The sequence below is a fragment of the Calliphora vicina genome, chromosome 4 (assembly GCF_958450345.1).
Source record: "Calliphora vicina chromosome 4, idCalVici1.1, whole genome shotgun sequence".
Classification (NCBI taxonomy): domain Eukaryota; kingdom Metazoa; phylum Arthropoda; class Insecta; order Diptera; family Calliphoridae; genus Calliphora; species Calliphora vicina.
This window is the reverse complement of record NC_088783.1, coordinates 43,243,900-43,256,954: the sequence shown is the minus strand read 5'-3', so window position 1 is coordinate 43,256,954 and position 13,055 is coordinate 43,243,900.

Sequence of the window (13,055 nt, the reverse complement as noted above, 5' to 3'; positions counted from 1 at the left end):
CCTGGAATTATTCAAGGCTTTTGATACTTTTTATCACTACATCCTGTCTATCAGCATCTCAAACTCTACTCTACCCAATGATGTCAAACGCTGTATAGGCAATTATCTTTGTGGCAGACAAGCCTTTGTTGAGTTTAGAGGGCGGAAGTCCAACTTTCGCCAAATAAAAATGGGCATGCCACAATGAGGAGTACCCATACTCTTCAACTTTTATATTGCCTCACTTCCTGAACCACCCCAAGATGTCCCGATGGTGTCGTACGCATATACGATGTTCTCATCTGGCGTAAATATTAACGACGCAAGTGCCAAAATATTTTAATACCTGGCCACCATCGTTGACCATTTTCAGGAACGTAAGTTTCAGTTATCAACTTCAAAATCAACTGTGTCACTCTTCACTTCATGGTCGTAAGGAAGTAGGGATGGAACTCAACATCTATGTCAGAGACAGACGTATCCCTACGGTTCAGAACCCGACGATTTTAGGGGTAGTCTTCGACAGCCTCCTTCACTTTTCTTCGCACCAGAATAAAGTCCTAAAAGCACTTGCTGGCACCTATTTCTCGTTAACTACGCAGGCTCCATATGGACACCCTTTCTCAGTGACATACAATGGCAAGTACTGCAGACAACTCAAAACAAAGTACCTACTCCGAATCGCAACCGGATGTGTTACGATGACAAATTTGCATCACTTACACGAGGAAAACAAAATGCTGTCTGTCAGGCAACATAATGTGTTGTTGACAAGACAATATCAGGTGGCATGTCATCAGCCATCTCATCCCGACCATCAAATTTTGATGGAAGATCCCCTCTCGACATATTCGGCTAGAATTTCGGCGCTATATTGGACAGATCAAGGACGTCATCCCATCAGATGTCGACCGATTGTCGATAATAAACGCACAGAATGCATTGCACCAAATGGCGGTCACAGAAGCCATTAATGGATACAAGTGCAATAAAGTCTTAAACCAATATACACCCTCGATTTCAGACAATAAGAGGCAGTTACCTAGGCATTGCACAGTTTAGAGCTGATGGAGCAGTATTCTCAACTTATATCAAGAACGAATTAACCGATGTCCTGCCTGCCTCCCAAGCCCTCATGACACTGTGCATCTTTTTAATTGTCCCCGTAGGCCCTCAAATTTAAACCTTACAGACCTATGGTTAAGGCCAACTGAGGTGGCACAATTTCTCCAGCTCCAAGTACAACCTCATGACACCGCTAATAATTAATTAACTATTGAATATTTATTTTCAGGGAAGAACTTCCAACACCAGCGGAACTGTTACAACAAAAACAACCATTATGTCACGAACACCACAACTCCAATACATTTCATAAGCACTGAATCAATTGCATTTCGCTTTTAATTAATGGCTCTGTTTAGTTAGCAACATTACTTACTGAAATATATTTGGTTTGTCCGAAGTTTTCCATACTTCAGAAGTTTAAAAAACGAAGTAACCTCACCAACAGCCAACCAAGAAAAGTTCTGGGGTTACTGACTCCCGGAGATACAGATAAAGACTCTAGAAAAGGGGGTTGTGTACCCCGGAGCTTCGGTGACACTCCATATCTAGTTGCTTAGCACATCGTCAAGATGTGGAAAGATCACCAAGAAGAACAACGTGATTAGAACCCACTGAAGTTAATGCAATAGATCCTGTAAAGATGTCTAAGGCATTCATACAAAAGTGAAACTGTTTTTTTTTACTCCCCTGAAAAATAGTTTAAAACACATATGCCACGTATTTCAATTGTTTGCGAAATACCAAGCAAATCTCCATATATTACTGAACAACTATCAACCTTTTTTGCTGCTCATTTCACATTTCATTTAAAATCGATCTAAAAGAACACACAAAATATCCTTATAATAAACAGTTTGACATGTTTAATATCCTTGGCATATGTTAAACACAAAATATACGACAATCTAGTCGAAAAAATGAAATGAAACAACGAAAACATATTGGATAGACTGACACTTTATTTTAGCTCACGACATGACAATAATGTGACATCAATAATAACGATGATGGCGCTGATAATGATGTTGAAAAAAATTGTTAAGAAGATAAATACTGCCTCATATGCAGTGGGATTCTTGCAATTGTATACATTTATAGGATGTCTACAGTTGGAGACAGAAGTTTTCGAAAAATTTTCAATATAAAAACAAGTAAGAAAGTATGGTCGGTCAAGCCCGACCATATAATACCCTACACTAAGTAAAAGAGCAAAAACATTTTTCTGTTAAAATTTCAATAATTTATATTTTTGAGTGATTTTCGGAAGTGGGCCTTATATGGGTGCTATGACCAATTATGGACCGATCAGCATGAAATTAGGTCGTGTGATTTGTGTCTATATTAAAATTAACTGTGCTGAATTTTGTGTGTATACCAACATTTTTAAGCGATTTATGCACGTTAAAGTGATTTTCGGAAGCGGGTCTATATGGGAGCTATGACTAATTATGGACCGATCATAACAAAAATTTCGAGAGGACATTTGTATGGGGGCTAGGTGAAAAATGGACTGATTTCAGCCAGTTTCAATAGGCTTGGTCCGTGGGCCGAAAAAATAACATGTACCAAAGTTTATCGAAATATCTTCAAAATTGCGACCTGTACTCTGCGCACAAGGTTTACATGGACAGCCAGCCAGCCGACCAGACGGACGGACGGACATCGTTTAATCGACTCAGAAAGTGATTCTAAGTCGATCGGTATACTTTAAGGTGGGTGTTAGACTAATATTTTTGGGCGTTACAAACATCTGCACAAACGCATAATACCCTCCCCACTATGGTGGTGTAGGGTATAATAAAATACATACAAATAGATGATTTTGAGATACTTTAAATAACATCGTTTTTATGGAATCTGTTTCTGAGTCCAATGCAAAAATATCTGGAGCATCAAGAATGTAAAGATGCAATGTCTTTCAACTATAAGGCTAATTTATTAGCGCTGCCTAATACTTCTTTCCAAGTACAGTACGCAGTCTTGCTATAGCGACCAAATGAAAAATTTCGAAATAGAAAATTAATTTCATTGATAAAGGGTGTACCAGCAAAAATGCGTTTTTTCATTTTAACATAAAAACATGTATTTTTTGAGATAGTTGTGATTTTTTTATTGGATAGTAAAGAAGTGGCCACTTAAAATCCGTACGCACTATAGTAATCATAACAACGCCCCCTGTTATCAAAATGGAAAAAGATTTACATACGTTTTTAACAACAAGTCATTATGTTTAGTTTTAAAATTGTGCACAAATATCTAGAAAATCCGACTTTTGCGGGTTAAAAGATAGCCAAAATCTGATTTTCGACAGATATCAGTTTAAAATTTCTATGTCTCGACTGCTCGAGGTTGTGTGGCTTCTAAATATGAGTAGGTAAAATTGAACAAAAATATTAATTTGGCAGGCAATCCGCAGCTGCGGTTTGAAGAGTCAAACTTTTCAGACATGTTTTTAAAGAATTTTCAAAATTATATATGTATAAGCAGAGAGTTTCGAAAAGCGACTGCTGTCATTTATAAGACATCACACATCTGATGCAAAGTTTTAGCCAAGTTGTCATTACTCAATGACAAGTTGTCATTACTCTAATGCAACTATGAAGTGGTATAATGAGAATAATATTGATGTTATACCAAAACACATCAATTAAACAAATTGCCCTAATCTTCGTACAATCTAGATATATTGGGCAATTGTTAAACGTAAATTAAAACAAGTAAGAAAGTATGGTCGGTCAAGCTCGACCATGTAAAACACTACACTAAGTAAAAGAGAAAAAACTTTTTTCTTTTAAAATTTCAATAATTTATATTTTTGAGTGATTTTCGGAAGTGGGCCTTATATCGGTGCTATGACCAATTATGGACCGATCAGCATGAAATTAGGTAGTGTGATTTGTGTCTATATGAAAGTTTACTATGTTGAATTTTGTGAGTATACCAACATTTTTAAGCGATTTATGCACGTTAAAGTGATTTTCGGAAGCGGGTCTATATGGGAGCTATGACTAATTATGGACCGATCGTAAGAAAATTTGGTGACATGAATTTTGTCTATACAAAACTAGTTTGGAGCGCAATTTGTGGAGATACATTTATAAATTAATCATTTATGACCGATAAAGACCAATTTCGGAAGGACATTTGTATGGGGACTAAGTGAAATAATGGACCGATTTCAGCCAGTTTCAATAGACTTGGTCCTTGGGCCGAAAAAGTAATATGTACCAAATTTTATCGAAATATCTTCAAAATTGCGACCTGTACTCTGCGCACAAGGTTTACATGGACAGCCAGTCAGCCAACCAGACGGACGGACATCGTTTAATAGACTCAGAAAGTGATTCTAAGTCGATATGTATACTTTGAGGTGGGTGTTAGACTAATATTTTTGGGCGTTAAAAACATCTGCACAATCGCATAATACCCTCCCCACTATGGTGGTGTAGGGTATAAAAAGAGTGCAGCTACAGTAAATAACCAGATTTTGATGAGAATAAAGTGGAATAAATATGCTGAAATAACGGTAGAAGTAGGAATAAAAGTTGTGCTGCTATTAATGGGAGGAAGAAAAGACAGAAAATGTATTCTTAATAAAGACATATAAACCTACAGTTATATTTATTATAGCTTAATAAATTAGCTTTCATTTCATGTATAAAATGTTAACATACGTTGTTTCATTTAAAAGTAATGCTCGCTTTAATCCGTACGTATTTTAAGCGGCCACTTCTTTAAAGAAGACATGTTCTGATTAAGTATGATCAAATGGCCTCATGGCTTTGATGACAGGCCATTACTATTTTCATGACTTTTTCACAGAGATGTGGCTGTATTTCACCGACGACTCATTGATTCTTGTAGTTGAGTTCAGGAATTGTTACTGGTGTATTCGCATAAAGTCAAGATTTCACAAAACCCCAAAGAAAATAATCAAATGGGGTAAAATCGCATGATTTTGGTTTCGAGTTGACATTAAAATTTCTTTAGATAATTTGTTCCAGAAATCGTTGCTGCAATAAATCGATTGTTGCATGCGCGGTTTGGCAGGAGGCTCCGTCTTGCTGAAACCCCAAGTCGCCCAGATCCATGTCCAGTTGAGGCTAAAAGGACTCCATTACCATGCAATTTCGGCCCCATCTTCAAAAAAGTAAGGACCAATCACGAAAGTTGCTGGTTGTGGGTGAATTTGACAACTTTGTGTATTCAGATGGAAATTCGCTTCATCAGAGAATATAACGTTTTTTTTTTGGAAAAATTGGCATTGACTTCGCTTTTTTCCATTACCCTTTAAACAAATTGACGGCACTGTGCTTGGTTTGCTGGTTTGAGCTTTAGAGATAGCTGAATTTTGTACGCCTGAAGGAGAACTTTTGTCAAAATTCGCATCGTGCTTCGTGAATTTTCCAATGTTGGATTGGTCAGAGAGATTCTAGATGATCGTCGTTACCAACATGATTGTTCATATCCTCGTGTATGCGTGACGTACTATTACAAGTACACAACGCATTCCTTCCCGTTCTCACAAACATTATCTACAAGTCATCAGACACAGGCCTTGTCGGGAAAGAGAGCGATGAAGATTTCAAATACAAAGACGTGCATAGATAAGGATACTAATAATTCTGGTGATAACGACGATTTTCTACAAACTCGCTAATCTAACATACTGGTGGATAGTTATTATGAGTATGTTGTTCAATTCAATCTTAACCTAAACCCATGTGGAGAAGGAGAGTATGGAATAGTTGCTGAGACTATTGCCTAGCCATATCTATGGGGAGAAGAGGGCTATGGAAATGTTGCAAAATGGGAAATTATGGAAGTTTATTAGCATTTCCAAGGATAGGGACAACTGTTTGTAATTTTCTTCAAACAACTGTTTGTAATTTTTCATCAAACAACTGTATCTAATCTGCATAGCTTAGCTACTTAACAACTAACTTTCTGCAACATAACCTAATCAAACTGCAACTGAATTTGAAAATCCGCATCAAGTGATTAATTTACCAATTTCCTACCAACAATTTGAAGTTTTTTTTTTGCTATCAAACCCCCTTGTGAAATAATCTACTTAAAAACTTAAGCCATTTAGGTTAACTCAATTTTTCTGCCAGTGTATAAATTTAGTGTAACATCGACGCTATAAAGATCTATTGAAACAAGTAAAATTTTGAACTACAACTACATTGACATTAACATTTAGTTACATGAACATTGTCTAGCAAAATACAGTTTTTCGGGGGGTTTTGAACTTTAGTCTCTTACTACTTTTTATAGCGGGATGTAAAGAGTATGTTTGAGTGTATGTTGGTTCTAATAGCTTCTTTTATTTCATAGATTTTATTTTTTTTTGGTTGAGTGTGTAAATTTTTATAAATGACTCAGTCTGTGTAAATAGCTGTCTGTATGTCTATCTATCTGTTGGTTGGTGTTTTGTCATGCATGTCTGTCTTTATGTCTGTCGGTCCGTTCGTCTCTGGGATAGCTTATTGTGGCTGTGACATTAAAGCCAATAATGTCATAGTTGTTGCTACAGATATTACTTACTAACTTTGAATATACATACATATAGATACAGGAAACACCACGTCCTCGATACACAATGATCGAGGATAATCTCAATAAAAAAGTATTACATATTTTGGAGTCCACACACTAATATAAAATTTAAAAAACGAAAAAAAATTAAATAACGACAAAATTAACAATTTCTCGAAAATTATGTACAATATCGATACCTTGAGGGTTAATAGATCCATCGCAATATTGGCCAAATAAGGTCCTTGCTATTTATTCTTGAAAGGAGGTATTTGTAGAAGAAATTTGCCTGAAAATTAACTAGGGAGTAAACAACATTTTTCGACAAGACATTTTTAAGTTCGCTTTGATGGTCTTTTATTGAGATTAAAAATTCATATTTTATTGGGTGTATAACTTAAAAATATTGGATTCACAATAGATGGCGTATCTTTTGGGAATGCTGCTTGAACGCTATAAAAGAAAATCATTTTTGTACCGAATCGTTACTTGCCATCAAAAATGGATGAATTTCGATCACCCGAAGCGTAAGGGGTCATATGTGAAGCCTGGCCAGTCAGATCGACACCAAAGCAAAATATCCATGGCGATAAGGTGATTCTCTGTATTTAGAGGGAGCAAAAGGTTCCTTTGAGTTTTAGAGAACTTTGAGTTTAAGATTCTGTAGAATTCGTTTCGTCGCTGTAGTTTTTTTTTCGAGTTATTAGTGTAGAATATACTAATTTCGCTATATACACATTAAAACCTAAATACTTACATATCTACATATACATACATGTATTATGTTATACATCTATATTTGTATGTTTTTGTGTGCAATTTGGTGCAAGTGTTAACAACATCAAATATGATGTGTTAGTTTTACTTGTTTTATGTTTCTCTTATATACATAGATACGTTTATATATATATATTTTTTTTGTATTCTATGCTCTTTAAACCAATGTGTTTGGTAATAGAACAATATGGTGGTAATGACTTTTTATACACATTTTCGTCTGCAATATTATACACTGTTTACACATCCATAATAGTGTTATATGTCTGTTCGTATGTGCATCTCTTGATAGTGCGATTGCTACAACGTTTAATTTTATTTCAGTTTTTTTCTGTTTTTTTCCCACAATTTTCACAATTTAAACGTTAAAAGTCAATTTTGTGTGTGGCGTCATGAGTTGTCGTTCATTATAGTTATTGTCAAATGACAACGACCTACGCCTAAACCATTTACCATACTTAACTTATTCGTACATACATAGTACGCCACCTTCAACTCTTCCTCTTGTGTTAATTTTCTTTAGCACATTTTGCTCATTTAATGCGGTGACACTTACACCAAAATTGTGTTCCATTGAAATTTGATACTTGCATATACTCGTACTAACAGTCACATACAAATATACACATTCATACATATAAGTACTCGTACAAACGTACATACATGTATACAAGTGCATGTTTTGTTGATGGTGTTAAAATATTGGTGTAGTTGTTTAAGCGGCGGATGGTATATCTAGCAGGAATGGGCAAAGTTAAATTATTACTGCTATTGGTAAAATTAGCTGATGTTCTGGACTAAAAAAAATATATTTTACGATAAGTTTTCCAATATCATAGCCAACTAGTGAGATAAAATTTCGGGATGTGACAACCAAATGAATATTAGCATGACTTTGACCTTTTTTTTAACTTTTTTATTTATTTATTGAATCTGCCTATATCATTAGGCCTAAAATTAAAACTAATTGCTCTCTAAAGAGAGCATTGCTTGATGCATGGACCTCATCTTAGCGGGATGGTAGATCTCCTCTACAAAGCCTTGATCTGGTTTGTCTCTGTGCGAGAAGCCGAGCAAGCGGATTTGGGTGGGATTGCAGTTTCAGTATATATTTATCGCGGACTTTCTTAAACTCATCCTTCACTAGTGGCACTTCCAAGTCCCTGTGGTTGTTTTCATTTCTTATGTACCATGGTGCACCCGTCATGGTCCTAAGAATTTTCGACTGGTCCATCTGTTTAAGCTCAATACTGGAATTACTGGCCGTTCCCCACAATTGGATTCCATATGTCCAAATTGGTTTTAAAATGATTTTATACAGGGTGACTTTACAGTCCAGGCTCAACTTTGATTGGTCACTTATTAACCAGTGAAGGCTAGATACTTATAACTTCATGTGAAGTCTCTTGGTTTCTATATGACGGCGCCAAGTAAGTCTTCTATCTATGTGTATACCAAGGTATGTAACATAACTTTGACCTAATGGAGAAATTAATGTATTGACTATTAACAAAGTGATAAAAAAAGTAAACGAAAACAAGTAAGAGAGCTATAATCGGCTGCTCCGAATCATATATATATTTTTCACCAAATTATACTTTAAAATAGAAATTTTAAATTTATTGGTTAAACAAAATTTAAAAAAAAAATTTTAATTTTTGGTCATACAAAAATTCGGGTTAACCCCTTGTGTACCAAGACTTTAAATCGTTGAAAAAGTTTTATTTAATTTCTTTTTATGAAATATTGAAAATAAGGAGTTCAGGAAATTATTTACAAAATTTTAATTTTGTGGAGGTACCGAAAGGGATCTGGTACCGTTGGGTCAGCATCAGCCAAAAGATAAAAAATACTCATAGATTTTTGTTTACATTTTATTAATATATTGATTAGTTTTGTAACTTGTATAAAATTTTCTATTAAAAGTATATTTTATGGTATTTTACGAAACAGTATTTTTTGTCATTACAACATAAATTAACACCACAATGAGAACATGAAATAATTCACCGTTATTCTGGGTAAGCGAGTTTGCCAATAGACAAAAAAAATATATTATTCCAAAGATGATAGTGTACATCAAAGTACTTTTGGGCAAAAAGGGTCAAAATAAGTTTTGTTTTCATTTTGTAAGCTTATTATTGTTATAGTACTTATAAGTACCATAGGTCGACAAAGGGTTAAAAAATATTTTTCCGGATTTTGACCCATTTTACGTCTTATATATGTCGTTGCAAATGATTTTGAAATATCTATTATAGGCCAAAAATCGTGGTTTTTCAGTTTTTTTCTTATTATCTCTGCCATTTGTGGGACAATTTCCTTGATTTTAAATAACAAAAAAACCGGGTCTATAACGACTATATTGATGTACAAATCATGTATGTAAGTTATTTGGGGGCTACGGAAACAAACAAACAGTCGGACATGGGCGTATCGACTTCAGTATCGATTACCATCCAGAATATATTTGTTTTTCTTTTGGAAAAAAACTACTTAACTCCATTTTTTGAAATCACGAGAAAAACTAATTTAAAGTTTTAAACATATTTTACTAATTATTTAACCCTGCTGTTAGGTTTGGACCATTTTGGTCAATTTTTTTTTATTTTTTTATTTAAATTTTAAATGGCTTTCGTATCAACTTAAAACATCAGCTCAGGTATTTTTTTTCTATTTTAATGTTATTAGTTAGTTTTTAGCTAAATAGGATAGAATCGAATTGAACAAAATTTAAAGTTACAAATCGTAGGTTATGGACCATTTCGGTCAATGCAATATATTTCATTCTTTATATGAGTAAAAGTAAGAAAAAACAATTATGACTTATTGTTATTTGCGCAGAAAGATATACAATTAGTTTTTCGATTCAATTTGCATACAAATCTATTGCATATAATGCATTTGGCATCACATTTGGACTTACATCAATTGCAAATTCCCCATTTTCTAGTAGCTAAAATTTGTATATCACCTCTTGTAGACGAAACTTGTTGTTGAGCCAATAGCTCTGCTGCAAATAGATTGTTGGGTTTGACTGTCCTTTTCAATATATATTCTTCTGATATGCGTATTGCTAACTGAAGTAAAAACTCAGACGTATCATAAATATTTGAAAAGGCAACATTTTACAATCTATTTGATTTTCTTTTAGTGCTGTAGTAACCAATCATTTGATCAGCAGTATCAACGTCTTCAAAAATAGATGAAGGAAACTATTTTTACAGAAACGATAAATATTGACAAAAAATAACAAATCCTTAGTAGAGTTATAATAAGAAGCAATTGCTGGTATCTTATGATTATTGAAATTGATTTCATCTGTTTTGTACATAAGAAATTTCGGTGGAATAAGTTTTTTTTCCGAATTGTTCCCATATATGTCCGTTTCCTTTGTAATATTTGTTTCAATAACTCAAAATATGAAGAAAAGTTATCAGCTGTTATCAGAATGTTATAAAACATTGAAAGAAGAGTTGCCCAATTGTCCCATAACTCACACTTGTCGTTATTTTTTGTTGTCTTTTGTTGACAACATCATCCAAGTGGAGAGCACTTGTTATCATTATAAATTATCCAGCTTGCATCAAACAAACCATACAAATCTTCGTTTTTGCCACTGCAATATAAAATTATTATGGTAACCAATTTATGTATACATAAGACCAAAAAACTCCAACAAGAATTAGAACACCCGCAAAATGGAATTTTTTAAATCTTTCCATTTGCTATCAAATTTAAGTCTTCAATATTTATTCGTATTTTGATGCTAATGATACAATATTCTCTACCGAAGCTCCAATGTGACATGGTATAGGATTTGCAATCCACTTCATTTTGTTTTTCGCAATGTATAATGCATCTATACTATAATATCCTTCATTATCTTCACCATTGTCCATTTCACATTCATCAATATGACTTCACATTCTCAATATTTTCATCCAATATGGAAGAAATTAAAATATCTAAGTCACTTTCATTTAGAATTTCAGCAATACCACTGACAATATTTGGTCAATTTTCCATTTTATAAATAGTTCAAATGTCTGGTCAAAGAATTTTAGTAAAATTTCTTATGAAAAATATAAAGTGGACCAAAGTGTTCCCTTACCTAAGATTCGTAATTTTTTTTTTAACCTAACAGCATTTAGCAAGACATATTTTTAAATAATGTAGAAGATTTCTTATTCTTATCTGTTTTTTTTTGGAAAAAATGGACTTACTCAGTTTGTTCAAAAAATATTTTTTTTTATTTAAATATAAGCCGAGTTTATTTATTTCTTTAGGTTAAAAATTTGGACCCAAAGTACTTGTGACCCGAATTTATTCTATTTCGCTCTTTCTCTCTTAGTTTTCAAAAAAACGTCGTTTTGAACTTCTAATTTTTCTTTTTTATAATTAAGAAACTATGGAGTTACCTTTTTTTTTTCAAAATAACTTTTAAATGAGAAACTATATCCAAAATGTCGATCCAACAGAGTGATAGTAAATGAAATTTACTTTCCATTATTGGTGTTATCTTAATTTTCGCAAAAAGTGGAGTTACCTAGTTTTTCCATACGACCACAGATATATACCCTTGCCACTCATGTTGAATTTGGCTTTAGTGGTGCCTATAGAGTACGAAAATATGTATAATTTTCCCCGATCACTTCATTTTAGTGAAATTGCGGTACCTTTAAATTGGCGCTTTTAAAATATCAAAAGATATTCTTTTGTTTGAAACATATGCCTAATTCACTTTGATATTTGGAGTGGAGCTCTATTTCGTCGTGGAGTTAAACGTCACACGAAGTTTATGAAGGTCTGCCATGATACTGAAAACTCTCCCTCGTTTTTGATCACATTTTAAAGTATGTCTGAATAAAGTCAAACTTTAACACGGATACAAAATTGAATACCTTTTTCCAGTGCCACATTTTGTTCAAACCTGACCCAAACATTTCCTCTACAAGTGTATTGTACATAATATATAAATGTTCTCAGTACATTAGCTTAACAATGGGTGGTGTGTGTGAGCGAGCAAGTGTTCCTATAAGTATAATAGATGGTTGGAAATATTAGTCTAACCTCTAAATATGGGTATATTAACAAGCAATTCCAACAAGAACGTGTGGTGAACAAAGAAAACTACATAGCTATGTCAAATTTTATAAAGAAAAGCAAATAGCAAAAAATAAAAACAAAGCAAAACTATTAGTAATTTCAGTCAATGCCAAAAGTGGCAAATTTGCTATAATTTTTGCACTTTGATCTGTAACCAGAAGCAGTAGGAAAACGATTGTACTTTTATAGTTATATGCCATAAATAAATATTTTTTTTTACATTTAATAAACATAAATATTAAATTCTTATAATAAGTGTTATTTATATAAGACTTTCCAATTACATACATACTAACATGCTTACTATAGTCTACAAAATTTGTACATTTAAGTTGAACTGCTGCTGTGGCTTTTGTTGCTGCTGAATATTATTTTGTAATTTGCATATTTGGCCACAAAAAGGATCATTAACTTTCATTCTTATTGGCAATTGCTACAGAAATTACAATTGTTCTTGTTGCCGCCTCCACAACAACTGCAGCAACAAAAACAACATCGACAACCATATCGATACATTTGTGCTTGTTTCTTGTGCGTTTTCTGTTTTTGTTATTTTGTATATGTTGCTGTTGCTCATTTTT